Consider the following 24969-nt stretch of genomic DNA (forward strand, 5'->3'; position numbering starts at 1 on the left):
CACCCCAAAACAAAGGACAGGAAGAAGGAACAGCCAGGGATTTAATCAATGCAAATATAAGATGCCTGAACCAGAATTTAAAACAACCATAAGGATACTACCTGGGCTTGAGAAAAGCACAGAAGACAACAGGGAATTCCTTACTGTAGAGATAAAAAACAAAAAAAAAACAAAAAAAAAACCAAAAAAACCCTAAAAACTAGTCAGATAGAAATTAAAAAAATGCTATAAACAAGATGTAAAACTGAATGGACACCAAGGATGGACAAAGCAGAGGAATGAATCAGTGATATAGAAGATAAAATTATGGAAAAGAATGAACCTGAAAAGAAGAGGGAAAGAGAGGTACTGGATCACAAATGTAGACTCAACAACTCTTTAAAGTATAGTAACATCTTATCACAGGAGTCCCAGAAGAAGAAGAGGGGGGGAAAAGGGGCAGAAATTTTATTTGAGCAAATTATACCCCCAAACTTCCCTAATCTGGGGAAGGAACTAGACTTCAAAATCCAAGAGGCACAGAGAACTCCCATTAAATTCAAGAAAAGCGGGAGTCGGGGCAGAGCCGAGGTGAGCAGAGGACAGTGGACAGGGACAGTGCTTGGCGCCCGCAGGGCTGGAATCTTGGCTGGGAAGCTTAGACTTAAAAGCCACCATGTGCCAGGGGAGGAGTCAAGATGGCGGAGAAGTAGCAGGCTGAGACGACATCAGGTAGCAGGAGATCAGCTAGATAGCTTATCTAACCATTGTGAACACCTATAAATCCAACGGGAAATCGAAGAGAAGAAGAGCAACAATCCCAGAAACAGAAAATCGATCACTTTCTGAAAGGTAGGACCTGCGGAGAAGTGAATCCAAAGCGACGGGAAGATAGACCCCGGGGGGAGGGGCCGGCACCCGGCAAGCGGCGGAGCGACGGAGCACAAAATTGGGACTTTTAAAAGTCGGCTCCACTGGGAGACATCGCTCCAGAGGCTAAACTGGGGGGAAACCCAGGTGGGGTCAGCATAACCCCAGGACCCGCGGGGTCACAGAAGGACTGGGGGTGTCTGAGTGCCGCAGAGCTCGCAGGTATTAGAGCGGGGAAGCCGGCTATAGCGACAAAGCCGAGGAGTGAGCTCTAAGCCCGGGGTTACCTTGTGCCGGTCGCAGGCTGGGTGGGCTCGGAGCGCGGCCGGAGGCCACGGAGACAAAAGCGACCCGGCGCTTTTCTCCAGCTCCAACAATTGACTGCTTTCCTCGAGGCGCGACCGCAAGCCAGGGAGGCGGGGCTATTGGGCACTTTGCTCTGAGAGCGCACTGAGGAGCGGAACCCCAAGCTCTCGGCTCCTCCGGGCCGGAGACTGGGAGGCCGCCATCTTCATTCCCGTCCTCCGGAACTCTACGGAAAGCGCTCAGGGAACAAAAGCTCCCGAAAGCGAACCCGAGCGGATTACTTAGCCCGGCCCCTGGCAAGGGCGGTGCAATTCCGCCTGCGGCAAAGACACTTGAGAATCACTACAACAGGCCCCTCCCCCAGAAGATCAACAAGAAACCATCCAAAACCAACTTCAGTCACCAAGAACAGCGGAATTCCACAGCAGGAGAAAGCAAATCCTACCTGGACAAAATGACAAGGCGGAAAAACTCACCTCAAAAAAAAGAACAAGAGGCCGTACCGAAGGCTGGAGACCTAATCAATACAGACATAGGTAGCATGACAGATCTAGAGTTCAGAATGACAATTCTCAAGGTTCTAGCCGGGCTCGAAAAAGGCATAGAAGATATTAGAGAAACCCTCTCCGGAGAGATAAAAGCCCTTTCTGGAGAAATAAAAGAACTAAAATCTAACCAAGTTGAAATCAAAAAAGCTATTCATGAGGTGCAATCAAAAATGGAAGCTCTCACTGCCAGGATAAATGAGGCAGAAGAAAGAATTAGTGACATAGAAGACCAAATGACAGAGAATAAAGAAGCTGAGCAAAAGAGAGACAAACAACTACTGGAACACGAGGAGAGGATTCGAGAGATAAGTGACACCATAAGACGACACAACATTAGAATAATTGGGATTCCAGAAGAAGAAGAAAGAGAGAGGGGAGCAGAAGGTATATTGGAGACAATTATTGGAGAGAATTTCCCTAATATGGCAAAGGGAACAAACATCAAAATCCAGGAGATGCTAAGAACGCCCCTCAAAATCAATAAAAATAGGTCCACACCTCGTCACCTGATAGTAAAATTTACAAGTCTTAGCGACAAAGAGAAAATCCTGAAAGCAGCCCGGGAAAAGAAGTCTGTAACATACAAGGGTAAAAACATTAGATTGGCAGCGGACCTATCCACAGAGACCTGGCAGGCCAGAAAGAACTGGCATGATATATTCAGAGCACTAAACGAGAAAAACATGCAGCCAAGAATACTATATCCGGCTAGGCTATCATTGAAAATAGAAGGAGAGATAAAGAGCTTCCAGGACAAACAAAAGCTGAAAGAATTTGCAAACACCAAACCAGCTCTACAGGAAATATTGAAAGGGGTCCTCTAAGCAAAGAGAGACCCTAAAAGTAGTAGATCAGAAAGAAACAGAAACAATATACAGTAACAATCATCTTACAGGCAATACAATGGCACTAAATTCATATCTCTCAATAGTTACCCTGAATGTTAATGGGCTAAATGCCCCAATCAAAAGACACAGGGTATCAGAATGGATAAAAAAACAAAACCCATCCATATGCTGCCTACAAGAAACTCATTTTAGACCCGAAGACACCTCCAGATTTAAAGTGAGGGGGTGGAAAACAATGTACCATGCTAATGGACATCAGAAGAAAGCTGGGGTGGCAATCCTTATATCAGATCAATTAGATTTTAAGCCAAAGACTATAATAAGAGATGAGGAAGGACACTATATCATACTCAAAGGGTCTGTCCAACAAGAAGATCTAACAATCTTAAATATCTATGCCCCTAACATGGGAGCAGCCAACTATATAAACCAATTAATAACAAAATCAAAGAAATACATCGACAGTAATACAATAATAGCAGGGGACTTTAACACTCCCCTCACTGAAATGGACAGATCATCTAAGCAAAAGATCAACAAGGAAATAAAGGCCTTAAATGACACACTGGACCAGATGGACATCACAGATATATTCAGAACATTCCATCCCAAAGCAACAGAATATACATTCTTCTCTAGTGCACATGGAACATTCTCCAGAATAGACCACATCCTGGGTCATAAATCAGGTCTCAATCGGTACCAAAAGATCGAGATCATTCCCTGTATATTTTCAGACCACAATGCTCTGAAGCTCGAACTCAATCACAAGAGGAAATTTGGAAAGAACGCAAATACATGGAGACTAAACAGCATCCTTCTAAAAAATGAATGGGTCAACCAGGAAATTAAAGAAGAATTGAAAAAATTCATGGAAACAAATGATAATGAAAACACAACAGTTCAAAATCTGTGGGACACAACAAAGGCAGTCCTGAGAGGAAAATATATAGCAGTGCAAGCCTTTCTCAAGAAACAAGAAAGGTCTCAAATACACAACCTAACCCTACACCTAAAGGAGCTGGAGAGAGAACAACAAAGAAAGCCTAAACCCAGCAGGAGAAGAGAAATCATAAAGATCAGAGCAGAAATCAATGAAATAGAAACTAAAAAAACAATAGAACAAATCAACAAAACTAGGAGCTGGTTCTTTGAAAGAATTAATAAGATTGATAAGCCCCTGGCCAGACTTATCAAAAAGAAAAGAGAAAGGACGCAAATAAATAAAATCATGAATGAAAGAGGAGAGATCACAACCAACACCAAAGAAATACAAACAATTATAAGAACATACTACGAGCAACTCTATGGCAACAAATTTGACAACCTGGAAGAAATGGATACATTTCTAGAGATGTATAAACTACCACAACTGAACCAGGAAGAAATAGATAACCTGAACAGACCCATAACCAGTAAGGAGATTGAAACAGTCATCAAAAATCTCCAAACAAACAAAAGTCCAGGACCAGACGGCTTCCCAGGGGAATTCTACCAAACATTTAAAGAAGAATTAATTCCTATTCTCCTGAAACTGTTCCAAAAAATAGAAATGGAAGGAAAACTTCCAAACTCATTCTATGAGGCCAGCATCACCTTGATCCCAAAACCAGACAAGGATCCCACCAAAAAAGAGAATTACAGACCAATATCCTTGATGAACACAGATGCGAAAATTCTCACCAAAATACTGGCCAATAGGATCCAACAGTACATTAAAAGGATTATTCACCACGACCAAGTGGGATTTATTCCAGGGCTGCAAGGTTGGTTCAACATCCGCAAATCCATCAATGTGATACAATACATTAATAAAAGAAAGAGTAAGAACCATATGATACTCTCAATAGATGCTGAAAAAGCGTTTGACAAAGTGCAGCATCCCTTCCTGATTAAAACTCTTCAAAGTGTAGGGATAGAAGGCACATACCTCAACATTATCAAAGCCATCTATGAAAAACCCACCGCAAATATCATTCTCAATGGAGAAAAACTGAAAGCTTTTCCGCTAAGGTCAGGAACACGGCAGGGATGTCCGTTATCACCACTGCTGTTCAATATAGTACTAGAAGTCCTAGCCTCAGCAATCAGACAACAAAAAGAAATTAAAGGCATCCAAATCGGCAAAGAAGAAGTCAAACTATCACTCTTTGCAGATGATATGATACTATATGTGGAAAACCCAAAAGGCTCCACTCCAAAACTGCTAGAACTTATACAGGAATTCAGTAAAGTGTCAGGATATAAAGTCAATGCACAGAAATCAGTCGCATTTCTTTACACTAACAACAAGACAGAAGAAAGAGAAATTGAGGAGTCAGTCCCATTTACAATCGTACCCAAAACCATAAGATACCTAGGAATAAATCTAACCAAAGAGGCAAAGAATCTATACTCAGAAAACTATAAAGTACTCATGAAAGAAATTGAGGAAGACACAAAGAAATGGAAAAATATTCCATGCTCATGGATTGGAAGAACAAATATTGTGAAAATGTCTATTTTACCTAAAGCAATCTACGCATTTAATGCAATCCCTATCAAAATCCCATCCATTTTTTTTAAAGAAATAGAACAAATAATCCTAAAATTTATATGGAACCAGAAAAGACCTCGAATAGCCAAAGGAATATTGAAAAAGAAAGCCAAAGTCGGTGGTATCACAATTCCAGACTTCAAGCTCTATTACAAAGCTGTCATCATCAAGACAGTATGGTACTGGCACAAAAACAGACATATAGACCAATGGAACAGAATAGAGAGCCCAGAAATAGACCCTCAACTCTATGGTCAACTAATCTTCGACAAAGCAGGAAAGAATATCCAATGGAAAAAAGACAGCCTCTTCAACAAATGGTGCTGGGAAAATTGGACAGCCACATGCAGAAAAATGAAATTGGACTATTTCCTTACACCACACACGAAAATAGACTCAAAGTGGATGAAGGACCTCAATGTGCGAAAGGAATCTATCAAAATCCTTGAGGACAATGCAGGCAGCAACCTCTTTGACCTCCACCGCAGCAACTTCTTCCTAGGAACATCGCCAAAGGCAACAGAAGCAAGGGCAAAAATGAACTATTGGGATTTCATCAAGATCAAAAGCTTTTGCACAGCAAAGGAAACAGTTAACAAAACCAAAAGACAACTGACAGAATGGGAGAAGATATTTGCAAACGACATATCAGATAAAGGGCTCGTATCCAAAATCTATAAAGAGCTTATCAAACTCAATACCCAAAGAACAGATAATCCAGTCAAGAAATGGGCAGAGGACATGAACAGACATTTCTGCAAGGAAGACATCCAGATGGCCAACAGACACATGAAAAAATGCTCCACATCACTCGGCATCAGGGAAATACAAATCAAAACCACAATGAGATACCACCTCACACCAGTCAGAATGGCTAAAATTAACAAGTCAAGAAATGACAGATGCTGGCGAGGATGCGGAGAGAGGGGAACCCTCCTACACTGTTGGTGGGAATGCAAGCTGGTGCAACCACTCTGGAAAACAGTGTGGAGGTTCCTCAAAAAACTGAAAATAGAGCTACCCTATGACCCAGCAATTGCACTCCTGGGTATATATCCTAAAGATACAAACGTGGTGCTCCGAAGGGGCACGTGCACCCGAATGTTTATAGCAGCAATGTCCACAATAGCCAAACTGTGGAAAGAGCCTAGATGTCCATCAACAGATGAATGGATAAAGAAGATGTGGTATATATACACAATGGAATATTATGCAGCCATCAAAAGACATGAAATCTTGCCATTTGCGACGACGTGGATGGAACTAGAGGGTATCATGCTTAGCGAAATAAGTCAATCGGAGAAATATAACTATCATATGATCTCTTTGATATGAGGAAGGGGAGATGCAAGGTGGGGGGGTTTGGGGGGAGGTAGGAAAAGAAAAAATGAAAAGATGGGATTGGGAGGGAGACAAACCATAAAAGACTCAATCTCAAGAAACAGACTGAGGGTTGCGGGGGGGAAGGGGGATGGGAGAGGGTGGTGGGGAAATGGACATTGGGGAGGGTATGTGCTATGATGAGTGCTGTGAAATGTGTAAACCAGACGATTCACAGACCTGTACCCCTGGGGATAAAAATATATTATATGTTTATTAAAATAAAAAAATTAAAAAAAAAAAAAAAAAATTCAAGAAAAGCCAGCCAACACCAAGACATATTGTAGACAAACTCATAAAATACACACACACACACACACACACACACACAAAAATCCTGAAAGCAGCATGGAAAAAAGCCCTTAACCTACAAGGGGAAGAAAGATCTGATTCACTGCAGAAATTTGACAGGCCAGAAGAAAGTGGCATGATATATTCAATATGGTGCATGGGAAAAATATGCAACCAAGAATAATTTATCCAGCAAGGCTGTCAATCAGAATAGAAGGAGAAATAAAGACCTTCCCAAGTAAACAAAAATGAAAGGAGTCTGTGACCACTAAATCAGTCCTGCAAGAAATATTAAAGAGACTCTAGTAAGGAAGAAAAGATCAAAGGCAACAAAGACTAGAAAGGAGCACACAGCATCACTAGAAACACCAGGTTACAGGTAACACAATGGCACTAAATTCATATCTGTCAATAATCACTCTGAATGTAAATGGACTAAATGGTCCAATCAAAAGACAATAGGGTGTCTGTATGGATTTAAAAAAAAAAAGGGGGACCCACATATATGCTGACTCCAAGAGATTCATTTTAGAACTAAAGACACTTGCAGATTGAAAGTAAGAGAAACCATCTATCATGCTAATGGACATCAAAAGAAAGCTGGAGTAGTCACACTTATATCAGACAAACTAGATTTTAAACCAAAAACTGTAATAAGAGATGAAGAAGGGCATTATATTATGATTAAGTGGTCTATGCATCAACAAGATCTAACAACTGTAAATATTTGTGCTCCTAACTTGGGAAAAAAAAAAAATATATATATATATATAACTAACAAACATGAGGAAACTCATGGTAATAATACAGTAATAGCAGGGGACTTTCACACCCCACTCAGAGCAATGAACATATCATGCAAGCAGATCAACAAGGAAACAATGGCTTTGAATGACACACTGGACCAGATGTACTTAACAGATAATTTCTTAACCAGAAAACAGATATATAGATGTTAAAGAACATCCTACTAAAGGATGAATGGTTAACCAGGAAATTCAAGAAATAAAAAAAAAAAATACATGGAAGCGAATGAAAATGAAAACATGATAGCCCACAGCCTTTGAAATGCAACAAAGGCAGTAGTCCTAAGAGAGTAGTATACTGCAATACAGATATACCTTGAGCAACAAGAAAAGTCTCAAATACACAATCTAACCTAACAACTGAAGATGTTAGAAAAGTAACAGCAAATAAAACCTAAAGCCAGCAGAAGGGCAATAAGAAAGACTAGAGCAGAAATAAACTATATAGACAGAACAACAACAAAAACCCAGGAGAACAGATCAACCAAACTAAGAGTTAGTTCTCTCTAAGAATTAATAAAATTGATAAACTCCTAGCTAGACTTACCAAAAAGACAAAGGACCCAAATAGATAAACTCATGAATGAAAGAGGAGAGACAACAACCAACACCACAGAAATACAAACAATTTTAATAGAATATTATGAAAAACTGTATGCCAACAAACCTGAGAATCTGGAAAAAATGGAAAATTCCTAGAAACATACAAACTACCAAAAGTGAAACAAGAAAAAAATATAAAATCTGAACAAACCCATAACCAGCACAGAAATTGAATCAGTAATAAAAAAAAATCTTCCAGCAAACAAATTCCAGGGCCAAATGGCTTACCAGGAGAATTCTACTAGACATTTAAAGAAGATTTAATACCTATTCTTTCCAAAGTGTTCAAAAAAATAGAAATGGAATGATAATTTCCAAATTCATTCTACATGGTCAGCATTACCTTGATTTCAAAACCACACAAAGTACCCACTAAAAAGGAGAATTACAGGCCAATATTTCTGATGAAGATGGATGTAAACATTCTCAACAAGACACTAGCAAATTGAATCCAACAGTACATTAAAAGGATTATTCACCATGATCAAGTGGGATTTATTCCTGGTTTGCAGAGTGTTCAACATTTGCAAACCAATCAACGTGATAAACCACATTAATAAAAGAAAGTATACGAACCATATGATCCTCTCAATAGATGCAGAAAAAAGCATTTCACAAAATACAGCATCCATTCTTGAGAAAAACCATCAACAAAGCAGGGAAAGGAAATATCTCAACATCATAAAGGAGATTAAGAGGAACTTCCTTGAAGGCTGAACTGAAGTTTATCAAGTAGTCAAGAGAAGACATACACAAAAGAGTAAAGATGATGCAGGAGAGGGAAGAGTCAAGCATGATTTTTCTTCCTTTAATTTCTCTGGACTACACACACACACAAACACACATATACACATATATATGACATTTCCACCACCATGTACATTGCAAATTTCTTTCAGAGTTAAATAACCTAAGTGCTACTTCTTTCCATGTGTGGCTGCTTTTACTGAGACCACTCCTACATGTTTCTCTCTGTAGCATCAGTGAAAAGCCAGTTTCTTTCATGGTTCTTGCATGTTGGGTTTTAATGAATGCTGGAATATATACACTGAAAATTGGAGAATACAAAAATGTCAGTTCCTACATGGGTTTTCATCAAGCTTTGAATGGCTTTTCAAAAAGCTATCCCATGGAAGCAGGTAAAATGCTTTAAAAAAACATCTGGATGTGCAAAGTAGAAGGCACTGTCATTACTCCTCATGTAAGATCCTGCCCATCCAAACAAATATCTCTATTCACAGATCCTCCTTTGTCCAGCAGCTTTCTTTCTAAAATAAATAAAATGGTCATTCAATGTCCCTCTATTCAATAAATGTTTTTATGCTTTCACAGTATGATTCTTCCAGACCTACTTTTAAATTTGCTTCTGAAAAGAAAATTCACTAATCACTTTGGTTATTATTACCATAATTAATAAGCATTTGGTATGCCATTTAAAAAGAAGCAGACTATAGGTCCACTGAGTAAGGATTCCACTGAACTTAATGCCAGAGATTGTAACTTCTTCATTGTTGCTGCCCAGTGAATTAAGACTAATAATTACAGGACTGGTTATTAGACACCAGGGAGAAATATTGTGTTAAAAGTAATAGAAAAGTTTGGGTATACACACTTTAAGTCCATTCTTTCTTTCCTGTGCAGAGTAATCATTTACTCTAATTCTTTTTACAAACATGTTTAATAAGGATTTTTTTTGGAAAAAAGTATTTTGCTTCAGTCTGTTTTACTATAGTCATATGCAATATAGTTTCACATGTATCTTTGACGTTAATCACACTAACGACTTATTTTAGTCTCATGGCCAAAACAAGTCAGCATCTGGGACAATTTTTTTTAAAAAATTGAACAAAAGCTTCTATTTTCCAAGTGAGAGACTTGTTATGTGAACTTCTAGCATTACTGGATCTCACATTGCTATTCTTTAGTTGTACTACTTGTTTAATTACCATTTTGAAAACATGTAATTGGATTAAATTTCAAAAATAGTATCTATTTAGTGCTTATTAATATGGATACTTTGGAAAATATAGAACAAACATCCACATTCAAGGAGTATACATACATTCTTCGTGGGGAAAATGTAGATCTCAATCTTTATTCATAAATAGTGGCCATCTTTAAAAACTCTGCTATTTGAGAGTAGAAAAATATCTTCAGGAAGAAAATGAGAGGACAAAGACCATTTGTCCTTAAACTAAGTGATTTCAGGGACAGCATATTAGATACTAATCCCTCTTCCTGTCAGCTGATATTTCCTGATACTTTTAACCCTCCCCAGACTATGAGGCGAAAAGTTCGTAAGCTAAAACTGTTCATTTCCTTTAAAGCACAGGAACTTCTTCCAAGGGCAAGACCATTATAGTATCTGTTATTCAGCTTACATGGTATGATGAACTTCAATACTTTATCTAATTAATCAAGAACTACTGTATGAGGTATTATTCTCCCCCACTTAATAAAGGAGGTAAATGAGGCTTAGAGCTGCAAAGTGACTTGTCCAAGACCACAGAGCCAGTGAATAATATACACAAGACCATGGACACAATAGTGTCCAATTCTTCCTCTGAACAACTCCATGGCCTATAATCTTAAATGCCTCATTTTGTCTCTTTAAGAATCTGTATATATGGGATGCCTGGGTGGCTCAGTTGGTTAAGCGGCTGCCTTCAGCTCAGGTCATGATCCCAGCATCCTGGGATCGAGTCCCACGTTGGGCTCCTTGCTCAGCAGGGAGCCTGCTTCTACCTCTACCTCTGCCTCTGCCTGCCACTCTGTCTTCCTGTGCTCGCTCTCTTGCTCTCGCTCTCTCTCTCTCTCTGACAAATAAATAAATAAAATCTTAAAAAAAATTTTTTTTAAAAAGAATCTGTATATATAATATAATGTGCTAAAATAAAAAAAAACAAGTATCTCGTATATTTAGTATGTTATTCACATGTTTGGTAGTTTGAAAAGAGAGAAATGCCTTTTCACTAAAGTCTCTGGTATTGGCTTTATACAGGAGCTTCCATACAACTGGGAGGATTTGATACTGAAAAAGTAAGGAGTTACCTACTTTCCTGCTGACTTTTCTTTCTATCAAAGATTCCTGTTTATCATCATTAACTATCAAGTTTGAATTCTTAAATAATGTTTGTACCAAAAAATCCTCCACAATAGAAAAATCATAAAAGCAACTGTAGAGTAAGAAAGTATATTTTCCTTTAAATAAAAGCAATTAGGATAATGTTTCTATTTTTCTAATCAAAATATATTGTTAATCTTCCCCTATAGGTAAATTTGTGTATCTCAGTTAAAAAAACAATGTACATGTTAGTTCACAAATGTATTTATATAAAGATTTTGTTGTCATGAATACATTCTTCCTACACTTGTCATGAGAATTCCTTTGAGAAAAGTACTAATGTAAAGTTTTACCTTTACATAATTTGAGCTTAAATTTTTTCAATATAATCCAAGTACATTGCTAATTTTTTTAAAAGATCACAGCTCCATTATCAATGTAACTTTCCTTAGTTTTTTCCAATATTACGCCAGATTTACTAACATTACATATAATATAATGTAATATAACATATTACATATAATATAACATATTACATTTAAAATACTTAAAAGATTATATATAATGTATAATTTCATTTAGAAAGATGTTTTTAAACAGCATTTGTTGTCATTTTTCTTCATGAGCCAAGAAGTGGATCTTTTACTTAACTCCTTCCTCAAATAGAAGACCAGGAAGGTCTTTAATCTGTAATGTTAAAGAGTACAGCAATTTGAGACTTCTGGAATGATGAAATGACGACCCCAGTGAATCCACTCCTCCCCTGACAAAAGCAACATGAATAATGGAAATGTTATCAATGCCAGTAACTTCCAAAACCTAAGAATAGTCAAAAGCACAGAGCAAACTAAAAAATGCCTATTTAAGAAAGATTACTGAACTTAGTAAGAATAGTTGGGTCTATGGTTAACTTGGGCTATGGTTACTTCCCTAAATCCTTGAAGCAGTAACCATGGAAAGCCAACGGCCTCATATCCAACAAAAGAGACTGATCTGTTTGAACAGTTGTTAAAAATCCCATTCCCAGAGCACACAGTCAATATACTGGCTACACTTGAAGACCCCTAGAAAATCTCTGATCCCAGGGCATTGGTCATTTTTTGATCTGACTCAGAGCTTGGCTCAACACAAAAAACTCTGGGCCCAAGACATTACCAAAATCAATAGCAACCTATAGGAATTCTTAACATCACAGCTGCCTAAGATTGTTTTCAGTTAGGGCAAAAAAGAGACTGGCCAAAAACTGAAACTAGTTCATCATTGTGCATTTTGAAAATTTCTGACATGTTCATGGATATCTAGAAGGCTATGCATATTCATAGGGTTCTTGGCAAGTCCAGAAAGAACTGGGAAAAGTGTGGGCCCCAGTTACCACTTCTGGTTGATCATGAAGCCCTATGCAAACAGGAAGTAAAAGCTAAGGCTGACCTGTAAAATTCCTGAAATGTGAGGGTATTCTTGGCAAAACATTGGAGATTTACTGGGTCAAGATATTTAATTGTGGGGCACCTGGGTGGCTCAGTCAGTTTCAAGATGACTCTTGGTTTCAGCTCAGGTCATGATCTCAGGGTTGTGGGATCAAGCTCTACATCAGGCTCCACTCCCAGTGCAGAGTTTTCTTGAGATTCTTGCCCCCTCCCTTCCCCCTTGTGTGTGCACATTCTCTCTCTCTCTCTCTCTCTCTCTCTCTCGCTGTCTCTCAAATAAATAAATAAATAAATAAAATCTTTTTTAAAAAGATATTTAAGGAAATGTTCGAACTAATCATTGGTGAACTATTAAGCAATAATAATCCAGGGGGACTCAAAGAATCCAGGCTTAAAAGTAAAAAAGAAGAATAAAAACAAAAAGAAGAAAACAAAGAACAAAAGTCCAGTGGCTACACACTGAAGGGAATACATAAGTCAGGAACAACCAAAACAAATGCTGGAAGAGAGAAATTTGATTCCAAAGTTGCTACAATATATTATCCAATATTTTCATCTTTAACAAATATAGAACAAAGTATGGTACATGCACAGAGGGGGAAAGAGTCAATTAAAAATGCCTCTGAGGAGGTCCAGATGTTGGACTTAGTAGACTTTAAATTGAGTATTGTAAATATTTTTTAAAAAAGGAAATATTAAAAAATAAACCATGAAAACTCTGTCCTACCAAATAAATAATGTTAATAAAGACACAGAAATTAAAAAAAGAATAACCACATAGAAATTCTGGAGTTGAAAAGTACAGTGACAGAAGTGTAAAGTTCACTGGATACACTCAACAACAGATTTGAGATGACAGAAGGAAAAAAAAATCAGCAAAACTGAAGATAGAGCCATAGTGATATTCAATTTAAGGAAAAGAAGAAGGAGGAGGAAGTAAAGGAAAGGGAGGGAGGGAGATGAGGAGGGGAAGAAGAAGACAGAAATGATGACGACAGAACAAAGTATCAAAGGGCTGCAGGATACCAGCAAGTATACTGAAATATGCATAATGTCAGTCCCAGAAAGAAGAGAGAGAAAGAAAGAAGCAGAAAAGGTATTTGAATAGTTGTAAAAATTGTCTAAATTTTCCTAAAATCATTAATCTACATCTCCAAGCAGCTCAACAAACTCTAAGTAGATAAACTCAAAAAGATCTACCCAGATACATCATAATCAAACTGTTGAAAGTCAAAGAAAAAAAAAACTTTTAAAAGCAATAAGAGAAAAATGACTGATCAACTACCAAAAATCCTCAATAAAATAGCAGACCTCTCATCAGAAACAACAGGGGTCAGAATATAGCAAGATGAAAGATTCAAAGAAATGAATAAAAAGACTGTTAACCAGGAATTCTATATACAGAAATACTATCTTCCAAAAATGAAAGAGGAATGAAAACATTCTCAGATAAAGAAAGACGGAATGAATTTGCCATTAGTAGAATTATCCAACAAAAACACTCAACAAAACAAAACAATAAAAACAAGGATTATTTCAGACTAAAAAAACTGGACCTATATGGTAACTCAGATCCCCACAAACAAGTGGTAGAAGTAATTACCTAAATAAATATATAAGACAGTATACCATTTTAAAACTTCCTTCTTTCTTGAAAAATTTTATTTATTTATTTGTTAGCGAGAATGAGCAAAAGCAGTGGGAGCGGCAGGCAGAGGGAGAAACAGGCTCCCTGCTGAGCAAGGAACCTGACATGGGGCTCAATTCCAGGACCCCAGGATTGCGACCTGAGCAGAAGGCAGAAGCTCAACCAACTGAGCTACCTTGGTGTCCCAAAACTCCCTTCATTTTTGAACTGATTAAAGAAAACCACATAAAATAAGAATTATAAAAATGAGCTGATGGGCTTATAATTTGTGAAAGGCATACTTTGTAATGACAATAATGGCATATAAGTGGGGGTGGGAGCTGCCAGCACCAAACTTCTATGTACTATTGAAACAAAGACTGACAGAAATCTGGAGTAGATTTCCTTAAACTAAGATGTGTGTTATAATCTGCAGAGCAGCCACTCAGAAAATAACTCAGAAGTATAGTCAAAGGCAAGTTAAAGGATTTTAATATATTTAACGTGCGTGCGCGCACACACACACACACACACACACAAATGCTGGTACAGAGGAATAAAAAGATATACAGAACACAAATAAAATGGTGCATAATATAAATCCTACCATTTCAATAATTACATTAAATGTCAAACAATTAATTGAAAGGAAGAGGCTATGAGACTGGATAAAAGACAACATCTAATTATATGCTGCCTATAAGAGGCAAACTTTAGACTCTAAGCACAAACAAAAGATCTATGGCAAAAGATCTATCAAGCAAATAATCTAAAGAGAGCTAGGATGGCTATATTAATATATAATAAAATAGACTTAAAGAATAAAAAATACCAGAGACCAACAGACATTTAATAATGAAAGAATAATTAACAGAGCAGGAAGGTGTAGCAATTATAAACATATATACACCAAATAACACAGTCCCAAAGTACATGAAGCAAAAAGTGACAGAAGTAAAGGCAGAAATAGGCAATTTAACAATGATACTTAGAGATTCCTGGCCCCCAATCTCAATAATGGATAGACCAATGAAACAGAATATCATCAAGGATATATGAGACTTCAACAACATTATAAAATGATTTGACCTAACAGCTATAGACTATTCAACCTAAAAACAGCAGACTATACAGTATTTTCCAGCACACATGGAAAATTCTTAGAAAAGAATATAAAACTAGAACTTAAAACAAATATGAATAAATGTAAGGGATTAAAATCATACAAAGTATGTTTTCTGATTACAATGAAATTTAATTGATTTCAACTTTAGAAGGGAACTTCTTATAAGTCTGGAAATTAAAACAATAAATTTCTAAGTAATCTATAGGTCAGAGACAAAACAAAAGAAACTAGAAAGCACTTTTAACTATATAAAATGAATTTGGGGAGCGCCTGAGTGGCTCAGTGGGTTAAAGCCTCTGCCTTTGGCTCAGGTCATGATCCCAGGGTCCTGGGATCGAGTCCCACATTGGGCTCTCTGCTCAGCAGGGAGCCTGCTTCCCTCTCTCTCTGCCTGCCTCTCTGCCTACTTGTGATCTCTCTGTCAAATAAATAAATAAATAAAATCTTTAAAAAAAAATGAATTTGGATTTCAGCCAGATAGTAGAGATTCCAGTCTCCATTCCCCATAAAAAACAACTAGACAACCATCCATAAATGAAAATATTTCTGTGAGGTTCAGGAGTCCAGTTAAGAAGCTCAAGTATAACAGTAGAAAAATTCTTTAGAAAAACTGCAAAGTGAAGTAGGAAGAACAGTTTTAATTTTGTCTGAATCATCCCATTCCCTAGTCTGGCACTGCCCAGCACCAAAAGGGAACTCCACAGCCTTAGAGAGAAGGGTGAGTAACCAGCTTCCCCAGCCTTTCAGAGCACTGCATGAAGAACCCACTTTAGTTTCATACCACTCAGATTACTAGGAAGACTAGCACAGCTGAGATATATACACATGGCTAGGAACAAAGAGGACAGGAGCAAATAGTATCAACAATATAGCAGGAGAGATTGAGGTTCCCAGTGGCTCTCTTTGCAGAGGATCCCAGCAGCCTTCACCTCCAATTATCCTTGTGAATGCCACAGAACTTCTCCACAGTGTTTGCCTATAGGCCCCAAGGGGCTTTCACCACTGAGAAAACCAACAGTTATCACAGCTGTATTCTTTTTTTTTTTTTAAGATTTTATTTATTTATTTGACAGAGATCACAAGTAGGCAGAGAGGCAGGCAGAGAGAGAGGGGGAAGCAAGCTCCCTGCTGAGCAGAGAGCCTGATGCGGGACTTGATTCCAGGACCCTGAGACCATGACCTGAGCCAAAAGCAGAGACTTTAACCCACTGAGCCACCCAGGCGCCTCATCACAGCTGTATTCTTCTGTTCATTGCAGCATTATTTACAGAAGCCAAGATATGGAAAGAACATAATTGTCCCTCAACAGACAGATAAAGAAAATGTATACATATACAATGCAATATTCATCAGTCTTTAAAAAGGACATCTTGCCCTTTGTGATAATATGGATGAGTTTGGAGGAAATTATGCTAAGTGAAATAAGCTAGACACAGAAAGACAAACATCACATGATCTCATGTGCAAAATCTGAAAAGGAAGGAAGGGATGGAGGGAGGGAGAGAGAGAGAAAAAACAAACGGATGAAAGAATGAAAGAACTCATAGTAACTAAGAGGAGAAAGGTGGTTGCCAGAGGCTGGGGATAAGGGAAAAGAGTACAAACTTCCTGAGATAAATTTGTTCTAGAGAGACTTACTGTATATCATGGTGACTATAGTTAGTAATAATGTGTTATATACTGGAAATTTGCTGAGAGTAAATCTCAAGTATTCTCAACACACACACACACACACACACACACTCCGTAACTATGTAAGGTGAAGCATATATTAATTAGTTGCATTGTAGTAACAATTTCAATGTATAAATATACACAAATATCACATTCTATACCTTAAATATATACAACCTTCAATCATATCTTAATAAGGCTAGAAAAAATAAAAATATTTTTAAATTTATGGGATGCAGTTAAAGCATTTCATAGACGAAATCTATAACTTTATATATCTATATTTAAAAAGAAAATCAATTACCCAAGCCTTAAGGGTAAATTCAACCCAAGGCAAGGCAAAGGAAAAAATGATAAAGATTAGAGCCGAAACCAAAAAAATAGAAAATGAAACAAAAAATAGAGAAACATCAATGAAATCAAAGGTAGTTCTTTAAAATAATGAATGAAATTGACAAGCCTCCAGCTGGATTAACCAAGAAGGAAAAAAACAAAACAAAACAGAAAAAAAGACACACATTACTAAAATTAAGAATGAAAAGACAGATTTCACCAGCGACCCTTTGGAAATTAAAAGGATTATAAGGGACTACTATAATACAATTTTATGCTAACAAATTTGACTGCTTATATAAAATTGATAAATTCATAACACAAATTACCAAAACTGACTCAAGTATAAATAAAAATCTTAATAGAAGTATAACAACTAAGGAAATTGATTAGTGATTAGTGATTGATTAGTGATTAGTGATTGATTAGTGATTTAAAATCTCACTGTACAGAAAAGCCCAGACACAGATGGCTTCACATTTAAAAAGAAATAATGCCAATACTCCAGATCTCCTCTGGAAAATAGAGGAAGAAGAAAAACACGTTAGCTCTTTCTATGAGGTCAGTACTACCCTGATACCAAAGCTAAAGATATCACAAGAAAATAACATTATAGAACAATACTGGTCATGAACATAAATGCAAAAATCCACAACAAAATATTAGCAACTTGAATTTAACAATACAAACAAATAAAACACAAGCAGGATTTATTCTAGATTGTAAGATTCGCTTAATAATTGAAAATCTATTATGATCACATATCATATTAATAAGATAAAGGACAAAATCTAAATGATTACCTCAATAGATGCATAAAGACAATTTAAAAAATTTCACACCTATTCATGATAAAATCTTTCAACAAACATTGAATAGAGGGAAACTTCCTCAACTAATAGGAGACATTAAAAAAGGGGGGAAGGGCTCCTGAGTGGCTCAGTCTTTAATCTTCCGCCTTTGGCTCAGGTAATGATCTCAGGGTCCTGAGAGAGAGCCCCAGGTCAGGCTCCCTGCTCAGGGGTGGGAAGCCTACTTCTTCCTCTCCCACTCCCCCTGCTTGTGTTCCCTCTCTTACTGTCTGTCCCTCTCCCTGTCAAATAAATAAATAAAATCTTTTAAAAACAAACAAAAAAATTTGTAGTTATCGTCATGCTTAATGGTAAAAGACTGAAGGCTTTTCCCATAAGACCAAGAACAAAGCAAGTATGTTTACTCCTGCCATTTAATTTTAATATTACATGGGAAAAAATGATCAGGCAAGAAAAAGAAATTAAAGGGATCTCGATTAGAAAGGAAGTGATATTCTTATTCTCGAACAATATGACCTTGTTGTTTAGAAACATAAATAAGCTCAGCATGTTTGCAGGATGTAGGATCAGCACAAAGAAATCAAACTTTAGTAGCAATCAAAAATATCAATCTAAAATTTAGAGAAAGATTTCATTTATAATACCATCAAAAAATAAATACATATCAACTTAACAAAAGAAATATAATACCTGGATATGTGCAAGTCCAAAACATTAATGAGAGAAAATTTATTTATTTATTTATTTTTATTTATTTATTTGACAGACAGAGATCACAAGTAGGCAGAGAGGCAGGCAGAGAGAGAGGAGGAAGCAGGCTCCCTGCTGAGCAGAGAGCCCGATGCGGGGCTGGATCCCAGAACCCTGAGATCATGACCTGAGCTGAAGGCAGAGGCCTTAACCCACTGAGCCACCCAGGTGCCCCAATGAGAGAAAATTTAAAAGACCTGATTAAATGAAGAGACAGTCCACGTTTATGGACTGTAAGACCCACATTGTTAAGATGCTAATTCTCCCTAAATTGCTCTATATAGTTAATTCAATCCCTATCAAAATGCCAGCAAGTACTTTTCAGAAATTTGTGAAATTAATCTAAGGGCATACTGCCCTGAATGCACCCAATCTTGTCAGAAATTTGTGAAATCATCCACAAATATACATGGAGTTACAAAAGGCCAAAAATGACTAACTATTTTGCAATATTTAAACATAAAAACTGAAAAAATAAGGTTTTTACAGATAATTTAGGAGAAGATCTCTGAGATCTTGGGTTAGGCAAATATTTCCTTTATAGGACATTAAGATCAATATCTCAAAGACATAAAATTGATAAATTGGACCTCACCAGACATAAAAAGTTCTGCCTTTCTAAAGGCATCCTTAAAAAAGTGAAAAGACAAGAAATAAGGAAAAAAATATTTGTAAAACACATAAATTACACAAGACTGTCCCCAAATCTATATCATCTTATATTTCAATAAGATGTCAAACAATTCAATTAAAAAAATTGGCAAACTACTTGAAGAGGCATTATATCAAAGAATATATATGAATATGGCTAACACATGAAAAGATATATACTATCATCAGTCATAGGGAAATGCCAATTAAAACTACTAGAATGGCTAACTTTTTTTAAAGATAGATAATAACATAAGTTGGTAAGGATATAGAATAAACAGGAATCTTGTTACAATAGTGGTAGAACGTATAATCATTTAGACACTTTGGGAACTGGAAGTTTCTTTAAAAGTTAAACACAGATTCACCATAAGAATCAGAAATTCCACTCTTGGGTATAAATCCACATAAAGACTTATACACAAATGTTCCTAGCAGTATTAATTATAATTGCCAAAATGTGAAAAATCTAAATTTCTATCAACTAGTGGATAGCCAAAATGTGGCATATACATAGAATGGAATACTAATCAGCAATATAAAGGAACAAACTACTGATACATGCTACAACATAAATGAACTTCAAAAACATATTGTAAGTTGGGAGGGTGGGTGGCTCATTCAGGTAAGCCAATTGCCTTTGGTTCAGGTCATGATCCCAAGGACCTGGGATCAAGTCCCACACTGGGCTCCTCAGTGGGCAGCCTGCTTCTCCCTCTGCCTACCACTTCCCCTGCTTGTGCTCTCTCTGACAAATAAATAAAATCTTAAAAAAACATATATTGCACGTGAAAAAAACAGTACCCTTTGAAACAGATAGGATGTATGATATGTAAAATATGTTCAATAAGGTTTTTGGGTTGTTGTTTTTTCTGTTGTTGTTGTTTAAGTGATCTGGCAGTAAACATGCTCCATTCTCCTAACTCCTATGAAGCTGAGAGGAAATTTGTTTTTGCCCTGAGCAGAATTAACAGGGTAAAAATATCCTTGAGAGTTATATCCTTAAGCAGGTCCTCATATGGATATTAGCCCAAATTATGCTTACAGTAAATAAACTTTAAGCAATGAGTTAAGTTCAAAATTATTCCTAATATTTTTCTGGCCACCCAAGAGAAGCAAATATAAATGAACCATCATCTGATACTCCAAAAAAAAATCCCTAAAGCACTTTTAGTGGAAAATGAATATCTCACAATGAAAAATCACCAAGTACACAAGGAAATAGGCCACCAAGCATGATAGCAAACAGACAAAAGAAAGCAGCTTAAGCTATGAAAATGTGGGATTTGAATAATCATATTATAAAATTATGATGTATGTTATAAAAGAACTAGAAACATGCAGAGAAGAAAAATTATCAAGCATCACCAAGCTTATCTGAAAAATAAAAACTTTTAAGAAAAAAATTGTTAATGGAGAATTTGAATAGATTAGACACAACTGAAGATGTAAATAGTAAACTTGAAACATACCAGAAGAAATTATGTAGAAGGATTTACATAGAGAAAAAGAGATTCAAAACAGAAAAAAAGTTACATGACATGCAGAAGAAATTTATTAGAGCTCTAGAAGCAAAGGAAATAAGAATGGGATAGATGCAGCGTTTCAGGAGATAAGCCTCTGTAGTAGAGTCACTGCAAAAACTCCAATTCTTCACTCCTTCCCATATACATGCATTTTGTAATGTGAACTTAACTCCCATCAAAAGGTGGAATTCCTTTACCCATCCTTTGAAAACAGGCTAACCTCCTGGCTTGCTTTGGTGCAAAGAATGTGGTGAAAAGTGACAGCACGCCTATATGCTCCTACTACGTAGGCTTCAAGATTACTTCTATGATTCCCCTCTTTCTTTCGGAGCCTTGCCACTGTCATTTGGAAAAGCTTGTCTGCTGGAGGATGGAAATTGATGTGGAGAAGAATCAAGTTGTCCCAACTGAGGCCATCCTAGATAAGCCTAGAGGCAGCTGAAGCCCAAACAGGTGAAACCATCCAGTCAAGATCATCAGAACATGGGGCACCTGGGTGGCTCAGTGGGTTGAGCCTCTGCCTTCGGCTCAGGTCATGATCTCAGGGTCCTGGGATCAAGCCCGGTGTCGGGCTCTCTGCTCAGCGGGGAGCCTGCTTCCTCCCCCCTCTCTCTCTGTGCCTGCCTCTCTGCCTACGTGTGACCTCTGTCTGTCAAATAAGTGAATAAAATCTTAAAAAACAAAACAAAAACCTTTGAAGGGCTTCCCATTGCTATAAATTGAAGTTATAAAATCCCTCCCCTCATTTAAAAAAAAAAAAAAAAAGATCATCGGAACAGATTACCTGTCCCATAGATGATCCAGGATCCATGAATAAGCCTAGACAAAAAGGATTAGAAGACTTAGATGCAAATCATTGTAAACTTCATAGCTAGAAAGTGTACACAATGAGCTTTTGAAATTGGTTAAAATGCTATCCAGGCAGAATACCAAAAGTATCAGCTGATTGCTCTTTTTTGTGGGATACGGAACTAAAGAGAAGAGATGAACTAATAGAGAACTCACTATTGTTAAGTATAATGTCAAAGGTATATAGGGAGTTCCTATAAATTTCTGGGCTGGAAGAAAGATACATACTTCCATCTCTAATCTTCCCAGTTAATAAATATTCTCAACGTAAAATGAAGCCTGAGGATTTTAAAATCAAACCAAGAGCATGATTGGGAGACCCTTCTTGAAGAACCCTGAAAGAATGGCTTTTCCTGGTAAGCCTTCTTAGCTGGACAAAAGGGTTTCTAGGAAATTTGAGGGCAGAGTCCCATAGATGCTTAATAGCAAAAGAGCGGTCATTAAGTCTAGATTAAAAAGGACTGAGTTTTCAAATTGCAGTAAGCCCTCCGGGTTTCCAGCTTGCTCTGAGCAAGAAGCAGGTGATAAAACTACTCTGCTGACAAAATGAGTCATTCTTTAGAGATGGTCAAGAAGGTTAATCACAAGGGTGGATGTTGCAGAGGGAGGATACAAGAGATCCATTAGGAAAACATTATATCTGTTAGTAGGACAGAAGATTGATTTTCTTAAATATACTTCAATTTTGTTGAGTAATAATTTACAAATCTATAAAAGGGATCATTCAGATAGTGATCTTATAGCATTTTTAATGAACATGTGTAGACACAGGAATAAACAACTCATGCTTTGGTTCATTTGTGTTATTTTGCTGGATTAATCAAGTCCACTGTGAAAGTCTTTACCAAAAAAAATAAATAATTTATCACTCTGATGGATAATTATTGCTAGAAATAGGATAATGTCCAACATCTTTTCTTGATCTAGAGTTTATGTCCACTATACCACAAGTTGGCTTTATTACTGCAAAGTCACATAAACACAGAAAAATCCATAATTCTCTTCATTCAAACACAAGGGGAAGAAATGCTATTCTATTATTTGCAGTACAAGGCTTTTCGATTACCTATAAAATATATGTATTTCTGGACAAAATGCCAACCAGAAAATAGTATTCCCTCTCCTTTAATACATAAATTATAAAGTTTAAAGTTCATTCATTAACAGTAAATAAAAAAGTAATCAATGGCACAGAATTCATTCACCTTACAACTCATTCTGTGCCATTCTTTAAAATGCAGCCTTTGTGTTAAGAATATAACTTATATAAAATAATGTTTTTTCCCCCTCTGCAAACCCTTGTTTGTGATGATATACAAAAGCACAATCAGTAGATAAAAAGCGAAGGCTACTTACAGGATTTGTTTAAAAATAAAGATTATACTATAAAATCAGTAGCAAAACAACTCCATCCGGTTTGTTGCATTACTATTATTATAAGTATGCAAAATAATCATCTTTATCTGAGGAGACCAAAAGTGTGATAATAGCCTGAATAATTATGACTCCAGGGGTTGCATATTTTTATCTTTTGCTGAATGACTAAGTGTTTGACAATTTGTGATGACAAGAGTGAATTTAGAGAATTCGGGTTCTCCTTTTTAGAAGCCTACAATGTACAACAGACAATGTTAACAAATATGTATTCATTTTTGAGCTATTTCCCAAACTAACTTTTACACTTCCAGTGACAGAGCTACGATCCTCCTTCATAAAGGACAATATGGTCTAGGGGAAAAAGCCTTCAGGTAGAGGTAAAATGATGTTCCTGTGGGCTTTGTTACTTAAACTAGCTATTCTTCAACTCTAAAAGCTGTAACTTCAGTTAGAAGCAATATCTTACTTGCCCAATGGAGGGTTGCTTAGATAATTAAATGTGATATTGTATATAAAAGATAATCATTTGTAAATTGCTATGGAGGAGTAAAATAGCAAAACTCCAAGGCAGTAGGTATGTATGTGTGTGTGGCTTAGTTGTAACAGATTATGGCTTGGAATTCAGTGGGAAAAGAACAGTAGGTGGGGAGGACGTTTAGAGGAAAACTGGCAGAAGAAGAAAAAAGTCAAGTTCACAGAAAGCTTCTTGATATAACGTTGGAGGAAAAGGTTTTTAAGTTAATTGAAACACAAACAGAAAATAACTGTTACATACAAACCAGATTTGGTGGTTGGCAGAGGAAGGGGTAGCGGGGGGGATAGCAAAATTGGTAAAGGGGGTCAAAAGGTGTAAACTTTTGGTTATAAAATAATAATAATAGGAGTGTAATATAAAAAAAAAGAAAATAACTGTTAGAAACTCTTTAAGGTTAGTAGCTAAATCTGATCACACATTTTTATTTCTTCTAATGCCTAGTATAGTATTTTAACTATTTTACCTAGTATGTTGTAGGTGCCTATTTGTAAGTAATTTAGAAAACAAAACTCGTGTTTTATTTGAGAAGTACAAACTTAAGGCTTTGGTTGGTTCTTAGAGCTTTATTTTATTTCTTAAAAAAAAAAAAAAAAAAAAGGAAGATAAAGGAAATCTACTTCCTACACATACAACAGTGCTCTGGCTGCCCTGCTCATCATCAGTGTTCTGATTAGACTTTTAATTCCATCATCCCACAGAGGCCAGAAGATGATAATTGCTCCCACACAACTCAGATAATAGTATCCCATTGTTTAAATTGTCCTTACATCTTCCAAATTTCTACCTGATTTTTTCTTCTCTTGACCAATTTACTTCCTACTGGCCTTGGAGCCTCTGTTTCTGAAAACTACGCCTGCCAACTCACTCAATTCACCCAATGAATTAATCAAAGTTTTTATGTTCTTAAAGCAAGGGAGTTTTCATTAGTACTGAGAAATTTAGTTTGTATGTAGGGTGGAAAAAGATAATGTTTTTTGCCAATAGCATTGCTATGCAACCACTATACTATGACAACTAGCACTAAAATAAAGTGTAATTTCTTAAGTGGGGG

Source organism: Martes martes (genome assembly GCF_963455335.1).
Source record: "Martes martes genome assembly, chromosome: 13".
Lineage (NCBI taxonomy): Eukaryota > Metazoa > Chordata > Mammalia > Carnivora > Mustelidae > Martes > Martes martes.